This window comes from Bos indicus, chromosome 10 (assembly GCF_029378745.1).
Source record: "Bos indicus isolate NIAB-ARS_2022 breed Sahiwal x Tharparkar chromosome 10, NIAB-ARS_B.indTharparkar_mat_pri_1.0, whole genome shotgun sequence".
Taxonomy (NCBI): Eukaryota; Metazoa; Chordata; class Mammalia; order Artiodactyla; family Bovidae; genus Bos; species Bos indicus.
Genome location: NC_091769.1, coordinates 88,621,079 through 88,629,906, shown reverse-complemented (window position 1 = coordinate 88,629,906; position 8,828 = coordinate 88,621,079).

Sequence of the window (8,828 nt, the reverse complement as noted above, 5' to 3'; positions counted from 1 at the left end):
GATCGGTATCTGTGTTTGAGGGTGAATGTATCTGGGATTAGTTTTTTTCCTATTTCCAGTTGCATATTGTTCATGCTGTTGAAGCCCTCTAGCTGTTTCTGCCCTAAGTAATCTTTGTAGCTGTCTCACAGGAGAGAATATTCCTTGACATTCTAGTCACTCTTTTGTTGTTGTTGTTGGATTATAGACAGTGTGGAAAATGCATGAAGCCCTGAGTTTTAATCTGTGTCCCCCCACTACTCAGTATATCCTGAGCCTTTAAGTTACCTTATGTTTCTCTGGACCTCAGTTTCCTCTTTCATAAAATGAAGATAATGTTCACTACCATCTTCCTAGATGGATGTTGCTATGTCAAACAGTAATGGAAATTTAGTGCCCCTTTCTAGGGACATGATATTGCCAATATCTTATTATTGTATAGACTCAGAAACACCCCAGCTTATCTGTGTGGATGACTGACCAGAAGCTGCTTTGTTACCTGCTGCTTGCGACACAATTTGCCAAACTTTGATTTCTCCTCTGTCCTGCCCTTTTTTTTTTTTCTTGAGTGTTAAATAATTGAGTTTATATTGTAATCTTTGGTGGGTTTTTTTTACAGGAATAAAAATTAACAGATTCATCCTTTATGTGTAGCTGGATTCTAAAATTAGTTCATAATAGGATAATTTTATATAATTAAAATTACCACCGAGAAAAAAAATCCCTTAAATTTTCCGTGATATATATTATATGAACACTGTGTGCATTATGTGTGACTCACTGAAAACCAACATGTCATTCAGTAAATCAGCAGTCAGCTTACCCTTCAGCATTTGAATAGGTGGTTCTTTAGTCAGCGGATTGTCAGATGAAGGTGTTGGCTCGTGGTCAGGGACAGTATTTTACAAACAGCGCGTGTTCAAACTGCTTATGGAGTGAGGTGCGTGCGCTGTGAGAAGCAGGCCCGCCAAGAGGACAGCAGGCCCCTCATCAGCCAGGCTTCCTCCAAGGCTGTGCCTGTGGACTCGTCTGGGAGGTGGAGGGGGCTCAGCAGGACTCTTTGCACAATTCAGTTCTCGTTTTTATGTATATTTACTTCTGTGAGGCACATATACTTGAAGATGTATGTAATGCAACTCCACTTTGACACAGGAAATTACACAACTCAAGAAAAAGGGAATAAACTGGTGATGACTCGTACCCAATTTTTAGTTGTCTACCAGAAATTTTCTAAGTCAAGGGTCAACAAACTAACTCACCTCCTGTTGTCATATAACTATGAATAGTGTTTGCATTTTTAAATGAAAAGGGGCGGATTAGAAGAAGATTAGTGATACATGAAAATTATATGAAATTCTTGTCCATAAATAAAGTTTTATTGGAACACAGCCATACTTAATTCATTTACAAGTTATCTGTGGTTGCTCTCATGCTCAAATGACAGAGTTGAATAATTGTAACACAGACCACGTAGCCTACAAAATCTAAAAGATAGGATCCAGCCTCTGTGGTAAGTTTGCCAACAGCTGGAAAGGAAACCAGACCCCTCGAAAGGGACCTGAAACCAAGAGAAAAGACCAAGTGGAGGATTTTTCTTTTCTTTATTATTTTATATAAAAAATGCCAGGATAGATATTCAGTGTGATCTGGGATATCTGCGGTGTCAAGAGTCATGAATGTTAGGTCTGGGGAAATTGCCACGCTAATACTCTGCAGGTGGGAAAGTAACTTGCTATAACCTCTGAGGCTCACTTTGGCATCCTGTAACCTGTAATGAATTCTGCATCCCAGTTTGGTCAGGGCAGTCCTCAGTGATGTTTCCTTTTCCTCTCAGAAGGGTTCTGGTTTGATGACAAATTATACGGTCGTCTTAATTATGTTTTAAAATCTGTACCACCTGACCCGGTAGATTTCACTTCTAGTTGAGTCTAAGGAGGTAATTAGAGCTGTCTGCAAGATTTTTGTGGAAAAACATAATAGTGAAAGTTCGAAATAAACTCCAGAGACAGGAGTCAGTTGATTAAATTCATGTATGTATGCAGTAAATGGTTTTTGTGCATTTTATTCTTTCCACAAAGCACTTGGCTTTGTGGTGTTTATTTCCTTGTGGAAATGACATAACCATACACTGGAGAACTAAAGCCGTTAAAATTCACGTCTTGGAAGAACAAGTAGAGATATGAGGAAATACTTGTATTTAATGAGAAAATTCAGTTATGAAACCATGCATAGTAATCTAATTCTGTACAGATTGTTTACTATTTTAAAAAAGTGGAAGGCTTTGTATACCAAAGTGTGGATGATGGTGGGAGTATAATTGATGTTTCTTTTATTTGTGCTTTTCTGTATTTCTAATTTTTTGATTGAAAATCTTTTTAAATCATTTTTAAAATACAGCACGCTTGAATTTCTTTTAAAAAAATACTGTCTTACCTAGTAGTTCTGCCTCTGCTTGAAATATATTAGAATATAAATCTTAGGACATAAACATTGTCTAACAAGAGGAGCTTGTTTGATGAAGCTGTTTTATGTAATAAGATACTATATAAACAATATCACGTTTTAGAGATCTCTTCAGTGATCAGAAGAAATGCTCGATATGTTAACTGAAAAACAGCTTAAAAACAGTATATACAAGCATTTTACCAGTGTGTTTTGTATGTGCACAAAAAAGGCTGGAGGGTTATAATATATCTTGCAGATTTTCTACAGCAGCGTAGATTGGTCTTTGGAAGAAGGCTTTGGGATGCGTTCTGGAAAGGGGCAGGCAAGGTGCACAGTGCACTCAGCAGCAGCAGCTTTGTAAAGTGTCTGCTTGCTAAGTGCCCTCATCAGTGCCCTTCCAAGCTCAGAGGGACCCATCAGGCCCAGAGGGATCTGCTCACTGTTCTTGGTTTATTATTTCAGGAGAGCTGCTTTGTTTCCAGCACCCTTCATCAGGTTTTTCCTGAAGGATCCCAGGCCCACAGTGAGACAGAGATACGTTCAACAGACAGACTCAGCAAGACTTGGCTTGCCATGTTCTGATTTTCCCAATTTTTCACTAAAGTGAAAGTGAAAGAGAGTGAAAGTCGCTCAGTCCTGTGCGACTCTTTGTGACCCCACGGACTATACAGTCCATGGAATTCTCCAGGCCAGAATACTGGAGTGGGTAGCCTTTCCCTTCTCCAGGAGATCTTCCTAACCCAGGGATCAAATCCAGGTCTCCCACATTGCGGACGGATTCTTTACCAGCTGAGCCACCAGGGAAGCCCAAGAATACTGGCGTGGGTAGCCTATCCCTTCTCCAGCGGATCTTCCTGACGCAGGAGTTGAACCAGCGTCTACTGCACTGCAGGCGGATTCTTTACCAACTGAGTTTTCAGGGAAGCCCACTTTTCACTAAGCTAGACAGTAAAGAATCTGCCTGCAATACAGGGGACCTGGGTTCGATCCCTGGGTCAGGAAGATGCCCTGGAGAAGGGAATGGTTGCCCACTCCAGTATTGCCTGGAGCATTTCATGGACAGAGAAACCTGGCAGGCTACAATCCATGGGGTCGTGAAGAGTTGGACACGACTGAGCAACTAACACTTTGCTTTCAACCTGGTCTTAAGCCCTTTTCTGTTTTCACTTAATCTAAAAGGTTGGTTTATTAGAGCAGGGGAAAAAAAAATAAAAATCCTAATACCCTAGGTATATTCTGGTAAGGCAAATTAGACTGGTAATGAGGTGGAAAGGAGTCCAAGGAATGGTTATTGATCTCAGTGTGAGTGAAGGGCTGGCAGACATCAGTAGGAAAGACACCTCACCTGTTTCCTCTGCTTCAAAGATTACAGTGGAAAAAGCAAGGCAGATCTAGTTTCTTAGCCTGGGTAGTAAATGTTTATTGATATTGCTTTTGATCAACTATCCTCTCCAAACTTGAGCCCTCATGAAGATAAGTTTGTTGGCTGTCAATTAGTTTTATCGGTAAAACAAATTTTTGACTATATCTGTCCATCCTAAAGGAAATCAGTCCTGAATATTCATTGGAAGGACTGATGCTGAATCTGAAACTCCAATACTTTGGCCACCTGATGCGAAGAACTGACTCATTGGAAAAGACCCTGATGCTGGGAAAGATTGAAGGCGGGAGAAGAAGGGGACGACAGAGGATGAGATGATTTGATGGCATCACCGACTCAATGGACATGAGTTTGAGCAAGCTCCAGGAGATGGTGAAGGGCAGAGGAGCCTGATATACTGCAGTCCATGGGGTCGCAAAGAGGTGGACACGACTGAGCAACTGAACAGCAACAATAAAATCACCTGGGTGAGGCCTGCCTTCACTACCCTATTCAAAATCTCAGTCCCACTGGTGTTCCTCATCTTCTTTACCACACTCTCTTTTCCATAGGATTTATGACATAAAACTGCATTATAAGAAATAAGGAAATAATTTTATTGTCCCCCCCACACTAGATTCTGAGTTCCCTAGTTCTCTAGAAGAGTGGCTGGTACATAGTAGTTTCTCACTGTACATCAATACCTGTTGACTGAATGGGTGCCCGGTGTTGACAGGGTGTGTGAGAATGAGCCTGCATACATTCAGATCAGATCAGATCAGTCGCTCAGTCGTGTCCGACTCTTTGCGACCCCATGAATCGCAGCACTCCAGGCCTCCCTGTCCATCACCAACTCTCGGAGTTCACTCAGACTCACGTCCATCAAGTCAGTGATGCCATCCAGCCATCTCATCCTCTGTCATCCCCTTCTCCTGCCCCCAATCCCTCCCAGCATCAGAGTCTTTTCCAATGAGTCAACTCTTCGCATGAGGTGGCCAAAGTACTGGAGTTTCAGCTTCAGCATCATTCCCTCCAAAGAAATCCCAGGGCTGATCTCCTTCAGAATGGACTGGTTGGATCTCCTTGCAGTCCAAGGGACTCTCAAGAGTCTTCTCCAGCACCACAGTTCAAAAGCATCAATTCTTTGGCGCTCAGCCTTCTTCACAGTCCAACTCTCACATCCATACATGACCACAGGAAAAACCATAGCCTTGACTAGACGAACCTTTGTTGACAAAGTAATGTCTCTGCTTTTGAATATACTATCTAGGTTGGTCATAACTTTCCTTCCAAGGAGTAAGCGTCTTTTAATTTCATGGCTGCAGTCACCATCTATAGTGATTTTGGAGCCCAGAAAAATAAAGTCTGACACTGTTTCCCCTGTTTCCCCATCTATTTCCCATGAAGTGGTGGGACCGGATGCCATGATCTTCGTTTTCTGAATGTTGAGCTTTAAGCCAACCTTTTCACTCTCCACTTTAACTTTCATCAAGAGGCTTTTTAGTTCCTCTTCACTTTCTGCCATAAGGGTGGTGTCATCTGCATATCTGAGGTTATTGATATTTCTCCCGGCAATCTTGATTCCAGCTTGTGTTTCTTCCAGTCCAGCGTTTCTCATGATGTACTCTGCATATAAGTTAAATAAACAGGGTGACAATATGCAGCCTTGACGTACTCCTTTTCCTATTTGGAACCAGTCTGTTATTCCATGTCCAGTTCTAACTGTTGCTTCCTGACCTGCATACAAATTTCTCAAGAGGCAGATCAGGTGGTCTGGTATTCCCATCTCTTTTAGAATTTTCCAGTTTATTGTGATCCACACAGTCAAAGGCTTTGGCATAGTCAATAAAGCAGAAATAGATGTTTTTCTGGAACTCTCTTGCTTTTTCCATGATCCAGCGGATGTTGGCAATTTGATCTCCGGTTCCTCTGCCTTTTCTAAAACCAGCTTGAACATCAGGAAGTTCACGGTTCACATATTGCTGAAGCCTGGCTTGGAGAAATTTGAGCATTACTTTACTAGCGTGTGAGATGAGTGCAATTGTGCGGTCGTTTGAGCATTCTTTGGCATTGCCTTTCTTTGGGATTAGAAGGAAAACTGACCTTTTCCAGTCCTGTGGCCACTGCTGAGTTTTCCAAATTTGCTGGCATATTGAGTGCAGCACTTTCACAGCATCATCTTTCAGGTTTTGGAGTAGCTCAACTGGAATTCCATCACCTCCACTAGCTTTGTTCATAGTGATGCTTTCTAAGGCCCACTTGACTTCACATTCCAGAATGTCTGGCTCTAGGTGAGTGATCACACCATTGTGATTATCTGGGTCGTGAAGATCTTTTTTGTACAGTTCTTCTGTGTATTCTTGCCGTCTCTTCTTAATATCTTCTGCTTCTGTTAGGTCCATACCATTTCTGTCATTTATCGAGCTCATCTTTGCATGAAATGTTCCCTTGGTATCTCTGATTTTCTTGAAGAGATCCCTAGTCTTTCCCATTCTGTTGTTTTCCTCTATTTCTTTGCATTGATCGCTGAAGAAGGCTTTCTTATTTCTTCTTGCTATTCTTTGGAACTCTGCATTCAGATGTTTATATCTTTCCTTTTCTCCTTTGCTTTTCGCTTCTCTTCTTTTCACAGCTATTTGTAAGGCCTCCCCAGACAGCCATTTTGCTTTTTTGCATTTCTTTTCCATGGGGATGGTCTTGATCCCTGTCTGCTGTACAATGTCATGAACCTCATTCTATAGTTCATAGGCACTCTTATCTATCAGATCTAGGCCCTTAAATCTATTTCTCACTTCCACTGTATAATCATAAGGGATTTGATTTAGGTCATACCTGAATGGTCTAGTGGTTTTCCCTACTTTCTTCAATTTAAGTCTGAATTTGGCAATAAGGTGTTCATGATCTGAGCCACAGTCAGCTCCTGGTCTTGTTTTTGCTGACTGTGTAGAGCTTCTCCATCTTTGGCTGCAAAGAATATAATCAATCTGATTTCGGTGTTGACCATCTGGTGATGTCCATGTGTAGAGTCTTCTCGTGTTTTTGGAAGAGGGTGTTATGACCAGTGCATTTTCTTGGCAAAATTCTATTAGTCTTTGCCCTGCCTTATTCCATATTCCAAGGCCAAATTTGCCTGTTACTCCAGGTGTTTCTTGACTTCCTACTTTTGCATTCCAGTCCCCTATATTGAAAAGGACATCTTTTTGGGGTGTTAGTTCTAAAAGGTCTTGTAGGTCTTCCTAGAACCGTTCACCTTCTTCAGCATATCATCAGTGTTTCACGCAATTTTGAGCCAGCACTTCTAGGTATCTTCCCTATAGAAAAGCCTGTCCAGGCACAAAATGATACATGTAAGATGTTCATTCCAGTGTTCACAACAGTGGAAAACTGGAAACAACCCAAATGTTAACCAGTGGGGAAAGAGTTGTTTGGATTATGGTTCATACACACTATGGAATATTAATACTATGGAGCCCTTCACAAGAATGTACAGACATGAAAAGTGCTCTCAGATATATTGGATATCTTGGTTAATGAAATTTTCAATAACTTTCAATTGGTTATTGAAAAACATGAAATGGTAGAATTCTATGTACAGTGCACCAACTAATATGTAAAACCTAAACACGACTATCGTCTGTAGATACATGTACCTGTGTGTAAAGATGGGAAAAAAGATGCATCCAAATGTAGTGGAAGGAGGAGGACGGGAAGGGAGTTTTTACTTTCTAGGTATTGTGTGTGGTCTGATTTTTTTTTTATATAAGAACATATTTGTGCACTACTCATAAATTTTTAAAATTATATAGCAAACCCTGTAAAGAATTGTATGCAGTAATTACATGAAAAATGGAGGAAATTCATCTTTTTTTCCCCAGACTCTCTGTAAGTTTCCTCTTATAAATAAGAACAGGTACTCTGTTAAGTGGACTTCCCAGGCGGTTCTAGTGGCAGAGAACCTGCCTGCCAGTGCAGAGACTCGGGTCCAGTCCCTGGGTCAGGAAGATAGATCCCCTGGAGGAGGCCATAGCAACTCACTCCAGTATTCTTGCCTGGAGAATCTCATGAAACAAGGAGCCTCACAGGCTACAGTCCATAGGGTTGCAAAGAGACACGACTCAATCAACTTAGCAGGCACACACTCTGGTAAGTGATGCAGAAAGCACAGTTTCAGCTACTCCCACAAAGATTTCTGGATTGGGTTCTCCAGGGGCTGACTAGGGAATGTATGATTCTATCCATCCAGGCAAGAGAACCAGCCTCCATCGTGTTTGGGTCTGTCCTGAGCTCAGGTGGCTCATCGCACCTGGAGACCTTATTCTCCATCCACCATGGAAACACCAACGTGGGCTTTGGTTGCTAGGGCGGTAAATAGTCAGCCTGAAGGTTGAACCAACTGGTGAGGGCCACAGTCGTCCTCTGAAAAGGATTACTATATTCTAGGGATGTTACTGGACAGATGAAATTGAAGTCTGCAGGGCCCTAAATTTATTATCTGTTAGCTCTGTGGTGAGGGAAAGCAGGAGGAGAGACCAAATCTGCTGTTTGGGGCACACTGGTGCGCGTTCGTGCACGTCTACTTTTCCTGGGCATAGCACGTGTTCCCTTTTGTTAGGTGTTAACTGTCCTATCCCCAAAGTGACATTAGGCCTGAACATGTGCCCAACCCTTGGCCAGCTACTCCCACTGCTCCCATCAAAAGGAATCAAGCACTTCCTCGGAGTGACCAGTTAGAGGCCCTACACACTTTGCTTCTTCATTTTTAGGTGGTGTTCAACACAAAGGCTCTAGTCTCAACAGCTGGAAAACACTCAAGTAACCACCTTGCCTGGGTTCTGGCCATGGACAATTCTTCTCTTATCTCTGAAGACAACCATGCCATGTCTGTGCTGTTATCCAACTAGTCCTGCCTTTGGAAGGATCACTCCAGTGGTGGAAGAACTGCCTACACGCGTTGAAGAAACACCAGCGTTGCTGCCGTCAGGCAGGCAGCAGCAGCCCTTGGTATTTATTAATCCAGCATCTCTGCAGCATGAGTCACTGTGTT